At 33.5% G+C, this 16737-nt stretch overlaps 1 long non-coding RNA gene across 1 annotated transcript; it reads right to left on the minus strand.

Moving 5' to 3' along the window:
- Positions 1-679: 679 nt before the first annotated feature.
- Positions 680-10790, minus strand: LOC127712450 (uncharacterized). Its single transcript, XR_007987084.1, has 4 exons — positions 10025-10790; positions 5949-6183; positions 5276-5470; positions 680-1648 (listed from the first exon to the last, which is right to left on the minus strand). It is a non-coding gene; the product is annotated as an uncharacterized LOC127712450 (long non-coding RNA).
- Positions 10791-16737: the final 5947 nt, after the last annotated feature.

A 16737-nucleotide genomic window follows, 5' to 3' on the forward strand; every position in this document is an offset into this window, starting at 1 on the left:
ATATTTTTTTGTTTAACAAATTGATACCAGTAGTTGGCAAAACCAGTTTCATGTTTAATTAACGCAATTCTTAAGCCTAAGAACCCAATAGGTTAAGCACAAAATGCAGTGAATTTCTCAGTTATATTAATGCAAATCAATTTAGAATAAAAACTATTTTCTTCAATATCAAATATCGACAGGAACACGATTTATTTTAAAACTAAATGTTTTATTTATTTTATCATAATTTTCAAGGGAAACAAACTATTTTTTTTCACTTCCCTGTATAAATTAAGTTATTTTTTCCAGAAATTAAGGATCAAACAATTCCCCCCCCCCCCCCCCCCCCCCCCCCCCCACCCCTACCCCCTCCCCCTCTTTCAGACCCCAATTGTGTTTTCAATAATCTATAGACTAATAAAACCTAAACAGTGCGTGTGGTGAATCCTTTTAGGATATAAACTCAAAGAAACATCTACCGGTACCTGCTCAAACTCAAGTCATGGATAATTGTATGTCATAACTGACTAGACAATTTAATTCAGTTTGACGTACAGCTCCGTAAACTTATACCCTGGGAACAGTATATCAATATATATGTTCCTGTTATACTGAACCATATCCAAACGAATATGATTTCATCTTTAAGGCGCAACACATATAAATATTGGGAATGCGTAAGAAAAATAGGAAGACATCAGTGGAAGAAATACATTGTTCACACTATATGAAAATCAAAGGCTATATACACGCAAAGCTCCCGCTGTGAATCAGGAAGATCGGGGAAGAAAAGTCTGATAAGCCTACATCTGATAATTATCAAGGAATATATATCTGCTTACTTTGATATAGTTGTATTGCCATTCGTTTTTATTATTTATAGTAGGCCCCAAGTTAAAATCAGCTCTACACGTTTGGATGTACGCTGGATTACTATATATAACAATCGATTTTGCATGCGCCTGCGCAATGCGAATATTGAAAGTACAATAGAATAAAAGTTGCAGGAGTTTTGTCACAGCAAGTGTCCTTTAAGGGTATAAAATTGTATAGACAATTAATTAACTCTATTTCTTGAATAACACACAGCATTACACTGGAACTATTTGAATATTAAATATTGGTATTGGTGTTCTAGATGGATGTGTCCAGTGCCAACGCATGCCAATACGAATTTACAGAATAATCCTAGAGTCAACTTTTCTCAAATGTGTGCAGTTTTTATATAAATTTCTACTTTGATATACTGCCATCCTGACTTGTCGATAGTATTTTACATGTTCCAAAAGGTGGCAATAAATTAAGTATCACTGTAGTAGATAATTTTCAGGCAGTAACAAATCAACAAATATCCAAGTCCAACCAGATCTGGTGATAAAATTCCAGGTTTTATTCCCATACTAGCTGTACTTATAATCTTATTTTCCTGATTTTCCTGACATCCATTCTTTTGTTCCAGTCAAAATCATTACAAGGTTAACCACCAAAAATATCCTGTCATGTTTCAATCTGCATAAATTTTTTGTATTAAGATTGAAAATGAACAAACAATAAATACCTGAGAAGTCTACAGCACAGACCCCTCTTTGATGTTGACCTTTCAGTACTGACGATGTTTCATTGATTCTGTATCCCAGATATGTATAGTTCATCAGTCTCTTCCAACCTGTATGTACATAAATTAGATTAAAATATATTTAAAAAAAGATTCTACTACTACCATAAAGGTACTTTTGAACAATGATTCCATAATTTCTGGCTTTGTACTTGTTTTGGCTTTCAAACTTTTTTCATCTGAGCGTCACTGGTTGGTCTTGTGTGGACAAGACGCACATCTGACGTATTGAATTTTAAGCCTAGTACCTTTTGTTAGCTATTATTCGTGTGTTTCTTTGTCCTATGTGTTCTCCCATTTATTTGTTTTGTGGTCCTGTCATGTGATGATGTCGTTTTGGTGTTGTGTTTGCCGTTGCCATAAAAGCGGGAGGTTTGGCATGCCACAAAACCAGGTTCAACCCACCATTTTTTTCTTAAAATGTCCTGTACCAAGTCAGGAAAATGGCCATTGTTATATTATAGTTCGTTTCTGTGTGTGTTACATTTTAATGTTGTGTTTTTGTTGTGTCGTTGTTCTCCTCTTAAATTTGATGCGTTTCCTTCAGTTTTAGTTTGTAACCCGGATTTGTTTTTATCTCTATCGATTTATGAGTTTCGAACAGCGGTATACTACTGTTGCCTTTATTTAGATATATTTTATAATATTTAGATATTAAAGGTTTGCCATAAATCAATGGATAATGTTTGATGTCACATGATATTTTTCTCTCTAAGGGATATTAGCCAATAACAATCCATTCTGTAAAATATTTTACAGAATGGACTGTTAGAGGCTTGTATCTTACATTGTTTTACACGTTGAAACCTGAAAATTATAAAAACTTTCATAGTCCCCTGGTTCATGAAGGAAGTTCTAATTCGCACTTTGTACACAGGATAAGGTTTCGGTTGTTCATGACCCTTGTATTGCGGCATGATCTATCAAATTTTAGAAGCATTACTTTATTGCTTTTTTCATCTTAGTTGCAGTTGAAAATGATGTTAGGAAGGGCATCACCAGAGGTCAATTTTGATAACCTAAAGACGGACGAGGATAAATCTTTTGGAAAAAGAAATTCATAAAAGCAATAAAAACAAGACTTACAACGAGCATAATCAACTTATTGAATTAGTGCTAAAAGAGACAACCCAAAACATGAGAAAAATGGCTGTGATATAAGTATTGGTAGTGTTAATAAACTAGCTGTTATCACAGAGATATGTCTCGCTTTTTTGTAATTTCGATAATGCAAATGTTGAAATTAAAATAGAAACACTTTATTTAACATGTACGTTTTGCAAATACTCAAAGTCAATGAAACATGACTGAAGGTACATGGCTAAAGAATCTCCATGGAAATGAGATGTACCAATGCTAATACAACTGCATACTAAATACCATTAACTTATCATAAGTAGTTCCCTTTAAACATACCTAAACACAAGCTCATACATTTAAATATAGCAAAATTTCAAACACAAGTTAATACATTTAAATAAAGCAAAATTTCAAAGTCAATAAACCATAACTGAGGGGGCAGGGGTCAAATAATTTTCCTGGTAATGAGATGTGCCAATGCTAATACAACTGCATACTAAATATCATTGACCTATCGCTAGTGGTTCTCCATAAACCGACCTAATCACAAACTAGTACATGAAAACTAAGCAAAAGTTTCAAAGTCAATAGACCATGACTGAGGGGGCAGGGCCAAATAATTTCCATGGAAATGAGATATGCCAATGCTTATACAACTGCATACCAATTATCATTTACTTATCACTAGTGGTTCCCCATAAACTGACCTAATCACAAACTAATACATGAAAACTAAGCAAAAATTTCAAAGTTATTAGACCATGACTGAGGGGGCGGGGCCAAATAATCTCCATGGAAATGAGATATGCCAATGCTTATACAACTGCATACCAATAATCATTAACTTACCACTAGTGGTTCCCCATAAAATGACCTAATCACAAACTAATACATGAAAACTAAGCAAAGTTTCAAAGTCAATAGACCATGACTGAGGGGGTGAGGCCAAATAATCTCCATGGTAATGAGATGTGCCAATACCAATACAACTGCATACCAAATATCTTTGACTTACCACTAGTGGTTCACCATAAACTAGACATAATCACAAACTAATATATTGTTGACGCCGCCGTAGCCACCGACGCCAGAAACAGCATACCTATGTCTCGCTTTTTGACTCCGTCAAGCTCAAGAAACCGTTTTGATGAGTGACAAAATTATTGTATTGGAAGGTGACTTTAATAAAATGTTTTTTTAATTGTCATTTGATCTTTGGTTTTATTTTTGTTTACATGATGAAAACAATTGGGGTAATTAATAGTTTTTTTTTATTTCAGTGATTGAACTATCATTTATCTGTAAGAATCAGTAATGCTACCCTTTGGCTGTCCAATATTTTTAAGAAAGAGGAGGTCTATTCTTAAAAATATTGGACAGCTAAAGGTATCATAATGGTTTCTTACAGGTTAATGATAGTCCAATCACTGAAATAAAGAACGGGTAAAACAATAGAATGACATCACAACAATGTTTTAATTATTCACAACAATGTTTTAATTATCCATAACATTTTAGAATATGAGACAGGAGAATGAAATGCCAGACATGTGACCTCTAGTCTGACTTTCTGACTGGCTTAAGTCATCTCTATAAAAAAACATCCTTTTCAAACGATAACTTCAAGATAACAGATAAACAATGTTTCAATAGTAATTTCCTAAGATAAAAAAAATATAGAAAAATGCACCTAGCTTATTAAAGAGGCATTTATTAGCAGCATGTTTATGATAAAATCGCCAATAGATTGCATCCTTTTTTGTTGATAGTTTACTATAAAGTAACAATCGGTAAACTTCGGCTTCAAAACACGGCAATTAATGAGCTACCATATTTGTTAGATCATAACAGACAGAGAGAAAAAAAATTGACAATTTAAAAACGATATCTTTGCGTAAAAAATGATAAAATCGTGCACAGAAGACTAAGTTTATGATATAAACATGCATTGCGCCTGTCCCAAGTCAGGAGCCATTGGCCTTTGTTAGTCTTGTATCATTTTTAATTTTAGTTTCTTGTGTATATTTGGAGTTTAGTATGACGTCCATTATCACTGAACTAGTATACATATTTGTTAAGGGGCCAGCTGAAGGACGCCTCCGGGTGAGGGAGTTTCTCGCTGCATTGAAGACCCATTGGTGGCCTTCGGCTGTTGTCTGCTCTGTTGGGTTGTTGTCTCTTTGACACATTCCCCATTTCCATTAATTCTCAATTTTATTGGTTCAAGAATTGGATAAACATTATTTTTCATTAGTCACTCGTTTCATATGACTTTAAACTTGAGAATGTAATAATTTCAATGTTTAGTGAACCGTGGAATAGGCCTAATACCATAGTAATTTCACATCATGTGGCCTTATTTTCATGTTGATAAGACCACAACGTCAATGTAAACAACCTAAAAATCTATTTGGACTGACAGACGAACAGACCATACAACATAATATCCATTACAATCATAAGTAAAATAACATGTAATTGGAATTAGCTGAAATGATTTTTTTTCAATTTATTGTTGGCTTTGCTTGTGAAAAGTTAAAAAACTTAATTTTGGTATACATTCTTAGTAGACAATGTGTTCAAAGGGAAATAACTCACCATAACCATAAAACATCTATTTTCTATACATGTCCCAGTACAACTAATGATTCCTGACAAGATAATAAAGGCTCCTGTTCCTAGTAGCAAGTATGATGCCAAAGGGAAAGTCATGCTCCCTAGCAGACTGATATAGGTATGCTTCTGGAACTTGATATATAACCCTAATGCTAGGAAAGCTAACTGGGCTGTCAGCTGGAAAAGAAATATAGAATTTATCATGCACAAAAATACTATTGAATTTTAAAGAACATTTAATTAATTGACAGAACATGATAAAGAAAAGTTAGGAAACGGAATATTTTTGTAATTTGAAGTTAGCAATGTTAGCTGAAAAATTAGAAATAATTTTATATTAGGATCTTTTATCCTGTTAGCATGGTTATAAAATCTTACTAGCAACAGAATACAGTAAACAATGAAGGAAGAATTTCATTTAATTTGAACAAAGAACAAAGGGAGATTATTCAATTAACATGTATCTATATCTTCTCTTATGTCTTATATTATACATTTACAAATTCTATACTTTATATAGTTAGTTCTGAACATGCATATATAATATTTACCAATGGATGATTCTAAGCAACCAATAATCAATAAATCATTTAAATTGTAATATCTTTTTAAGTTGCCTTTTCTATAACTATAAACATATATATAATACACTTACCCAAAAGAAAAAGTTGAACACATAAAGGACGACTTTTAGGAAGTTTTTACCACACAGGTCCCTTTTTCTCCTATTATTTCCTCTAGCTGATTGTAAAATCCCAAAACTGATAGAATGTTAACTTCTGTTTAACCACTGTCTGCACACTGCACACTAACAATCTTTTGTTACTGATATCGTTTGCAGCTTTTTCAAATTCAATGAGGCTATTTGTATTGATTCAGTTACCATCCATCTATTGTGAAAGAGAAAGAAGATATTACTATCAGAACAAAAAATGTCCACAGATATACTGCACTTAAAGTTAACTTTAGTTACTTTCCTGAAAAAACCAATTAGATAATTTCACATAATCTTTACTTTATGACTTTATAAAGTTTTTCTATCACATGAAAAAGTAATTATAATTTAATGCATATAATAAACGTAATTAACTGCAGTCAGGGGTGTAGCTGCCGTAAGGCACTTTAGGCACGTGCCTACACATAATTTTTTCACAAATAATGTTTTTATTAAAAAAAGTAATAAACAATGTTATCTGTAGATGCATGTGAATTCGTCAAAACTCTTTAATAACGAATGTCATGCGTACACTAGTCTATCATCCTTATTGAATCAGTGGCGTATTGGAACTGTATGTCATTATATTCCACCTAATATAGAAACTATAAACTAGAACTTTGGTTCAGATAATTCACTTCAATCAACAAATACTTGAATGAACCTCAACTTAGATAAATGATTTTTTTTAATTAGTTGTTGTTGGCCCAAGTTCAATCTGATGCCTAGTGAAGAGAGAAAGAATGCCACGCTCTCTGCACGTTAAGACACTTGAAACAACTCTTTGAGGGGTTAGTAGGTTGTCTACTGAAAGGCAAATTTCTGTTCCTATTTAATAAACCCTCATTTTCCAAATTTCCAGACCTTCATCCTGGACGACCTCTATCTGTTTTAGTCCTGAACATGCATGAATTATTTGCCACTGGACGTCTATCAATCAATCAATCAATCATTCAATCAATCAATCAATCAATCAACTAGCTTTCAGTAACTTCGAGTACTCTCAGATCTACATGTAATGACGATAATTATTCAAATTCCTAAGCAGGTAGGGATTTTACAGTACAGGATATAAGAAAATATGAATTTCTTGAATTTTGTTAGACACCGGTAGTATGAACAGAACAGAACAGAACTTCTGCATGACCTATTGACTTTGTGTGTGTATTTGTGTGGCCAAGGAAGGGTGAAGGTTTAAGAATCAAAATATGAATGGTCGATGCGCCGTATTCCAAAAGTTAGTATTATTATGTAGTAGTCTCAGTGTTTACGTGCCTATTTATTTTTTAATGAAGGATCGTCAATATGTACTATCAATTGATGTATATATCAATTATACTCAATCAGAAACAGGTTGTGCTGCTTAATAAAGGGCTACGCTGATCCACGCTGGGCAATGCATATTGGAAATATTGTTTTTTTTTATATTTCCAATTGTACTGCCGGTTAATTCATCAGTCAGATGTAATTGTAGAATTATGTTTATTTTTTCGACATTGTTTTCATGTATATTATCATGATAAAATGACGTTTTTTTATGTTTTTTTGTACACAAAATTTAGCATCTTAAATGCTGAAAACCGTTTTCCGTCGGAGGGCTACGCCCCCAGAACCCCTTACCAGGAGCCTTATGGGGCCCCAGACCCCCTGCCGCAATTTGTGCCTACAGTTTATTGGATACCTAGCTATGCCCCTGGCAGTTGTCTGGCTATGCTTCATCTCACAATATATTGTGTATACATATACACCTGGTGATACCCACCCAGATACATTATTCACATATACGACCATGCAAGACCCTCATGGATAACCAGGGTCAGTAAAAAAAACCATGTCATTCACAATATAAAAACCATACAATAATTTCTGTATTAACAGTATTTGAAATGTTCTACAACAGTTTAACCAGGTATTTAAAATCTTAACCCTGTGGTTTTTAGATACAATCCAAATGGACTTTGATGCTTTGGTGTTGATATTTAAATGTCTTCTTACTTTTTGTGTCATTAAGTTGCTGTCTCATTGATATATTATACCCTTTATCTCCATTATTCAACTTTTTATCATGGTAAGCAAAGGTATTTAGGCCATGTTAAATTACTGAAAGAACTTATATGTATGGGCTTTGCTCATTGTTAAAGGTCATAAGGTGACCCGTAGCTGTTAATTTCTGTGTCATTTGGTCTCTTGTGGCTCGTTTCTCATTGGCAATCGTACCACATCTTCTTTTTCATATTATGCAAGATAATGCCTGGTTTCCCCTTTGATTTGTTCAAATCTTCAAATATTAATGTAAACATAAAGTAACCAGATGCTCCGCAGGGTGCAGCTTTATAAGACTGCAGAGGTCGAACCCTGAACAGTTGGGACAAGTATGGACACAACATTCAAGCTTGATACAGCTCTGAATTTGGATTGTGATTAAATAGTTGACACAGCATAGGTTTCTGGTAGTCTAATGAACTTAAAAAATTTATTTGCTTTTGAGTAATACACTATGCTGTTGAATATTAATCCCCTAAAAAAAAATATTTAAAGAAATCTGAAATGAGAAAAATTGTACCCCCTACCCCCCCCCCCCCCCCCCCCCCCCCCCCCCCCTTTTTTTTAATCTTCTCTTTTCCCTTATTCCAATAATAATCTCAATTCAAATTTCTTATGGAGTTTTTCACAATAACTACTCATTTAATAAATACATCATAAAATATAAAAATATAAAATGACATAGTCATGGTTAAAATAAATATAAATGAATAGTATTACTTCTAAAAAAAAAATTACAGCTTATCATCTCAAGACAATCATCATTTCTTAATACATAATTTTCAAACAGTGTAAGGGAGGTAATCAAACATATATATAACAGTATTCTTTAAATTTGAATTGGATTACCTCCCTAACACAGCTTTTAAATTGTCTAAATTGTCCTTAAACCAGAAAAACATGTGTTTTCCCCCCTTTTTTTTGGCCCCTAATTGCTAAATGATTTAAGCCATAACCCCCAATAACTATCCCTTTGTAGTATGGAAACTTGTGGTATAATTTCAGAGAGATTTATACACTTAAACACAAGTTATTGACTGTAAACTACAACAAGTTATTGTCTGGAAACTAGAAAAATGCTTGTTTTTGGCCCTTTTATGGCCCCTAATTCTTGCATGAATGGGACAATAATGCCCAAACTCAATCTAAGTCTTCCTTTTGTGATATGGAACTTTGTGGTACAATATAAGAGAGATCTATACACTTACACACAAGTTATTGTCCAGAAACTACAAAAATGCTTGTTTTTGGCCCCTTTTGGGCCCTTAATTCTTAACTGTTGACACCATAGACCGCAAAATGAATCCCAACCTTTTACTTGTGGTATTAAACATTATGGTACAATTTCAGAGCAATTGAAATACTTATACACAAGTTATTATCCTGAAAGTAGAAAAATGCTTGTTTTGGGGCCTTTTTGGGTCTATTATTACTTGGGACCATCAACCCCAAAATCAATCCCAACCTTTCTTTTGTGGTATTGAACCTTTTAATTAAATTTCAAAGAGATCCATTCATGTAAACTAAAGTTATTGTCCGGAAACCAAATGTGTCATCGGACAACGCAGACGACGACATCATACCATTATACAATCCAAAAAAAATGTTTGCGGGTTAAATATATTTATCATGTGTGTCTAAAGACTACATCAGGTGCCATTTAACTAGCTGCCAATTTGACTAGGTGCTGATTTGACTATAACGGGTGCCGATTTGACTGGATACTGATTTGACTAGAACTCTGACCAATGAGCTGTTGAATACCATAAATGGGCTGTCGACATTTGATCAAGCTTCCGTCGTAAATATTGGTCACAGTGTAATTAACCAGATTGTTTTGGGGCCAGATTGATTTTGGGCCAGAACAACCTGATACCCTAGTACTGATACCCTAGTACTGATACCCTAGTACTTTACCAGTATATAATAGAACATTAGTAAGTTAATCTGTTTATATCTAGTTAACCATTTACCCCCCAGAAGATATATCCTGTCATTCCTGTTGTCTAGTGTTTATTGTACTTCTTCTTCTATATTTTGTGGTTAATCTGCAGTTGAAATTTCCATAACACAGATATACTGTGCGGGTGTGTCAACCAGTACACGCCAAGTTAAAAATAAACAAAAACTTGTGTATTTACAGGAACAAAATCAAATAAAATTATGTGAGTTTGCAACAACTGTACAGGGTTAAAATCAGGTATCAATAGTTACGCCAGGAACTGCCACACACAGACCCGGAAGGCGTCTGTTGTGGGGGCTTGGATGGCACTTTCAGGTAATTGGTGAAACTGTATTTATAGGCATCCGTTGAAGTGCTGACTCTGGAAAACCAGTCTCTGTGCCTGTGGTATTGTCTGGTTGTTACAATTGGTCTCCTGATGTAATCTGGGATAATGACTGATGCTTCTCCATGCAGTATCTAATATAGGAGTATGAGCCTGGCTACTTGTCTGCGTGTTGCTAGTGTTGGCCAGCCAAGTGTCTGTAGGATGTTGGTTACAGAACCTGGTTCCCGAGAATAGGTTGTTGTAGATCTAGTCGGTTGAATTATGACTTATGTAATGACAAAGCATACACTATTTGGATACTTAAATTGTAAATAAAATTTAGCTTCTGTTTATCTATCTTGATAGTAATTTGTGTTGTCATCTATCTAAAGCACGTGAATAAATTAAAATCACACAACAATATTGCACTTTGGATGAGTTTGGTAGAAAAGTCACGACAACAACCTAACTTCCGGTTGGTTTTGTTAAATAAACAGAAGTACTCCAGTTGCTCCGTTCGATAGCCAATGGTCAGAGATATTTTGAATGAGGAAGGTTTTATTTTGGTAAACTATTATAATAACAGTTTTATTTGACATTCAAATACCAAGCCTGTTTTCGTAAATTAGAACATTCTTATAAAACTTATATATGTTATGATTATTTAAAAGAAAAATCTATATGTAATATGAATTGTAACTGAACCTTGTGAAAACACTGTTTATTCTAAACAAAAGATAATGTTATTTATAGCGGGGAAATCGTGTCATTCTATAATGGGCATAAAATATGACTTGTACTCAGAGGCGTATTAAGTGGGGGACAGGGGTCCTGGTCCCTTTGTAGGAAAATTCGTTTGACTAAGTTATTTAGGGATCAGTAAAGCATGACTGGAGTGGGACCCCTTTTGGCCACTACCACCCCCTTTATCAAAATTTCTGGATCTTCACTGGTACTGCATACATACTTTTATCATCGGTACTTAATATTTTTTTCCTTTGCTTTGTTTTTACTTTTATATTCCGGCTCTGCGCTCAATTTAACTGTGCTTTTTTCAGTGTTGCTATCATGAGCACTGTGATTTCTTGTTTCACTTAATAATGCTTTCATATTGATATGCATTTTATTTTATTTGCATGTCTTAAATTGTTTACATGAATTGTATACGCCTTTTATTTGTTCGTTGGTAAAAAGTTGTACAGAGCTTACATTATTATAGGTTTATAATGTACCAAATTTTATTTTTCTCAACCTTGTTATGTTTTATAGTCTCACTTATGGGTACTTATTGGTCATCCCTAATGACCGACTTGTTTTGTATTTCTGTGAAGCAGAATTCCTACAAAACATTTCAAAGATAATAAATTGCTTCGCCGAGCGCAGCTAGATACGACCGCGGAGGTCCTACCATGAACAGTTGGGGCAAAAATGGACACAATATTCGCGCTTGGGTCTGAATATGGATTGTAATTAAATATTTGACACATAATAGGATTCTGACAGAGAATAACTGTAGTCAAGGAACTTAGAATTGGTTATATGTTTCAATTTATATTAATTTTTTTGGCTTATATGCAATACACTATGCTGTTGCGAATTGACCCCCTACCCAAAAAAATACACCCCTTAAGCTTTCTGTTGCGTATTGACCCCTCATTTTTTTTTGCTCTTGTGCAATACACTATTATGCTGTTGTTTATTGACACCTCCCCTTTTTTTTTTGGCAAAAATAAATTATATTTAAAGAAAATGTCTTTTTAATTTCTGAAATTTCTGTAATCTAAAATTTAAAATTTAAAATTCCAAATAGAATTTGCAACCATAATTACCCATTTTAAACACATCCTAAAATTCTTTTTTAAAACAGTTAGTTCTCTCTTGATGGCTGTATTTTTGACATTTTCACCTATTATGTCTGTTTGATTTGTTCACACATCGTTGTCAATATAATGGAATTTGATGTGACTGTCATACAAGTGAGAGGTTTAGCTAGTTATAAAAGCAGGCTCAATCCACCATTTTCTACATAAGAAAGTGCCTGTACCAAGTCAGAATATGATAGTTGTTATCCATTCATTTCATGTGTTTGAGCTTTTGATTTTGCCATTTGATTAGGGACTTTCCGTTTTGAATTTTTCTCAGAGTTTAGTATTTTTGTGATTTTACTTTTTTCTAAAAACAAATTGGCAGCAAATCACCTCAAGACAATACATTTCGTTATACATGATTTAAAAGTAGTGTAAGGGATGTAATTCAAACGTAACATTCATGTACTTAAATAAGTAATAGTCCATCAAACAGGAAATCATTGTTTTCCCCCTTTTTTGCCCCTAATTCCTAATTGGTTTAAGCTATAACCCTCAAAAGCCAATCCTAACCATCCTTTTGAGGAATGGAAAATCGTGGTATAATTTCAGAGAGATCCATACAATGTTCCACAAGTTATTGTCTGGAAACTAGAAAAATGTTTTTTTGGGCCCCTTTTTGCCTCCTTAAATCCCTAAACTGTTGGGACCACAACCCCTTAAATCAACCCCAACCTTTCTTGTGTGGTTATAAACCTTGTGTTCAAATTTCATACATTTCTATTTACTTATACTAAAGTTATTTAATTATTTAATGTAAATGTGAAAATAATTGATAATCATTATGAATGTCAAAAGTGTATATTGAATTTTGAAGTGTTTTGGTTGTGTTGATAAAAAAACATGTTGCAAAAAAAGACTAGATGTGTCGAAACGGCACGAATGGCCCTGTCTCAAAAAGTAGAAAAATCTGCAATTTCAACAACACATGTGAACACAAACATGATGGTAGTCTCACATATCAAAATTCTGCTCAAAATCTTCAGGCTTTAAAAAACTCCATTTAACTGTGATTTTCGACCATTTATCAAAGTTCAAAGCCTGTAATTTTGGGGAAAATTAGCAAAGCGGAACTAAACATAAATTTGATCTGTAACTCATCATGGTTAACTCACATACCAGAAATCAGCCCAATATCTGAAGGCGTTTAGAAAAAAAACCTGTATAACTGTGATTTTCAACAATTTATCGAAGTCCAAAGCCCGTAATTTCGGCAAAAATAGTAGAGCAGGACAAAACTCAAACTTGATCTGTAACTCATCATGGTTAACTCACATACCAAAAATCAGTCCAATATCTGAAGGCCTTTAGAAAAAAAAGTCTGTATAACTGTGATTTTCAACAATTTATCGAAGTCCAAAGCCTGTAATTTTGGCAAAAATTAGCGGACCAGAACGAAACTAAAACTTCATCTAAAACTCATCATGGTGAACTCACATACCAAAAAGTGGTCCAATATCTGAAGGCATTTAGAAAAAAAGCCCGTATAATGGTTTGTTGCGGAATGACGGAATGACAGAATGATGGAAAGATGGATTGACGGAATGATGGAATGACAGACAAGGGTAAAACTATATGGCCCCGACAGCTTTGTTGCGAGGCCATATTTGTTGCGGGGCCATAAAAAGCTTCATCATGTGTAATTACTAGTTCATGAAGATCAAAAATGTTCTCAACTTGGAAGAAAAACACAGCACTTGGTATCAATCCAACATGAACTGTACAGAAGCTGCTGCTTAATTTGATGAAAAGCCACAACTCTATCTAGCTACTGAGAAGTGCTACAATATTTATATATAAGCAGCACATAAAACAGTAACAAGAAAGGCTGTTAACCTGTGAACTTTTAGACGACAGCAATTTCTCAATATTTAAACTTATCAGATTGATGTAGAAAACAGAAACTACATGAGACAAAACAGAAACTATACTTCCAGACCAGTACACCCTGCCCTTACTATGAAATCACATTCTCTCACAGATTAACTCCCTCTCTATATTCCACTTACAATCATATACCCTCACCCTCTCCATCATTCTATTTTTCTCCCTCCCTTTCTCACCCTTTCACCCTATCATAACACCCTTAACCACCTACCACCTAATACCCCTTCTGCTTCGTGTTAAGTCCCTATGAGAAAATTGGGTTAGTAGATGAATACGATATTATAAGATGTACCAGATATGGAAGATCTTAAAATTTTAGAAATGTGAAGGAAATTTAGAACTGATTGATATCAAACATAAATATATGAACCTGAGCCACTTTTAGAAATGTAGTCTTATTTTCTACACATAATGGTCATCATAGCATTCGTACAAAAGATTAACAGCCAACGTTACAGAAAGCCAAATTGTGTAATGTAAATTTGAACATAGAATGCTGTTTTGATTGATAAACATTATGGAGGCCAAAAAGTATATACTGTGATTTAATTTTTTTTCGTTGGATACCAATTTTCGTGGAATTCGTGGGAACAGGGGAACCACGGATTTAAATGTTCAACGATTTACAAATTTTTCATAGGTTTGTATGCAGAATGGAGCAAAACCACGAAATTTAATATCCACGAAAGTGTAAGTTTTCCTCAATCGACGAAAATTGATACCCACGAAAATAAATGAATCCACAGTATCCCACTCTTAATTTTGAAGTGTTTTTGGTGTGTTGATTACAAAATATGTTGAAAAAAATGAAAAAAACATAAATGAAAATTGCTAAATGGTATAAATCCAAATAGTTCAAAAACACATAAAACAAAAAGCCAAATGAAAAATGCCAAAGTTTAAAAATACCTGTCTGCTTGTACTAGCCAGCCGGCCTGTGGGTTAGCTGGACTTAAAGGTGCTAGTTCACCAAGACAAATGCCCACAGTAGGTCACCTATCTTTTCCTTTTGGAGTACCAGTTTTTAAGTCTTTGATTTGACTTGGGGGCTCAACATTTAACTAAAAAAAGATAAAAAAAAAGGTCTCCTGTATAAATTAAAATTTGGTCTTAAAAAGTAAAATATTCCCTTTGTCCCCCACACCCAAATGGATAAAATAATGTAAAAAGTCCCTCATTTCCCAAATAATCATAAAATGACCTGCCTCAACTTATAAATTAGGATAAAAACAGTAAAATATCTCCAATTAAAATTTAGATAAAAACAGTAAAATATCCCTAATTAAAATTTAGATAAAAACAGTAAAATATCCGATTAAAATTTGGATAAATGCAGAAAAATATCCCCAATTAAAATTTGGATAAAAACAGTAAAATATTCCCAATTAAAATTTGGATAAAAACAAATAAAATACTTTTTTCCCCTTAAAAGCATGTTACAGAGCTTCACATGCAGACTGAGCCACCTCACTCTCAGTTTGTTCCAGTAAAAAATCCCCAATTAAAATTTGGATAAAACAGTAAAATATCCCCAATTAAAATTTGGATAAAAACAAATAAAATACTTTTTTCCCCTTAGCAGCATGTTACAGAGATTCACATGCAGACTTGAGCCACCTCACTCTCAGTTTGTTCCAGTAAAAACAATAAAATATCCCCAATTAAAATTTGGATAAAAAACAGTAAAATATTCCCCAATTAAAATTTGGATAAATACTTGTTTCCCCTTAAAAGCATGTTACAGAGCTTCACATGCAGACTTGAGCCACCTCACTCTCAGTTTGTTCCAGTAAAAACAATAAAATATCCCCAATTAAAATATGGATAAAAAACAGTAAAATATCCCCAATTAAAATTTGGATAAAAACAGTAAAATATCCCCAATTAAAATTTGGATAAAAACAGTGAAATATCCCCAATTAAAATTTGAATAAAATACTTTTTTCCCCTTAAAAGCATGTAACAGAGCTTCACATGCAGACTGAGCCACCTCACTCTCAGTTTGTTCCAGTAAAAACAGTAAAATATCCCCAATTAAAATCTGGATAAAAACAGTAAAATATCCCCAATTAAACTTTGGATAAAAACAGTAAAATATCCCCAATTAAAATTTGGATAAAAACAGTAAAATATCCCCAATTAAAATTTGGATAAAAACAAATAAAATACTGTTTTCCCCTTAAAAGCATGTTACAGAGCTTCACATGCAGACTGAGACACCTCACTCTCAGTTTGTTCCAGTAAAAACAGTAAAATATCCCCAATTAAAATTTGGATAAAAACAGTAAAATATCCCCAATTAAAATTTGGATAAAAACAGTAAAATATCCCCAATTAAAATTTGGATAAAAACAAATAAAATACTTTTTTCCCCTTAAAAGCATGTTACAGAGCTTCACATGCAGGCTGAGCCACCTCACTCTCAGTTTGTTCCAGTAAAACAATAAAATATCCCCAATTAAAATTTGGATAAAATACTTTTTTCCCCTTAAAAGCATGTTACAGAGCTTCACATGCAGGCTGAGCCACCTCACTCTCAGTTTGTTCCAGTAAAAACAATAAAATATCCCCAATTAAAATTTGGATCAAAACAAATACAATTAAAAGCATGTTACGGAGCTTCACATGCAGACTGAGCCACCTCGCTCTCAGTTTTCCCCTTAA

This window comes from Mytilus californianus, unplaced genomic scaffold, assembly GCF_021869535.1.
Source record: "Mytilus californianus isolate M0D057914Y unplaced genomic scaffold, xbMytCali1.0.p SCAF_8, whole genome shotgun sequence".
NCBI classification, from domain to species: Eukaryota; Metazoa; Mollusca; class Bivalvia; order Mytilida; family Mytilidae; genus Mytilus; species Mytilus californianus.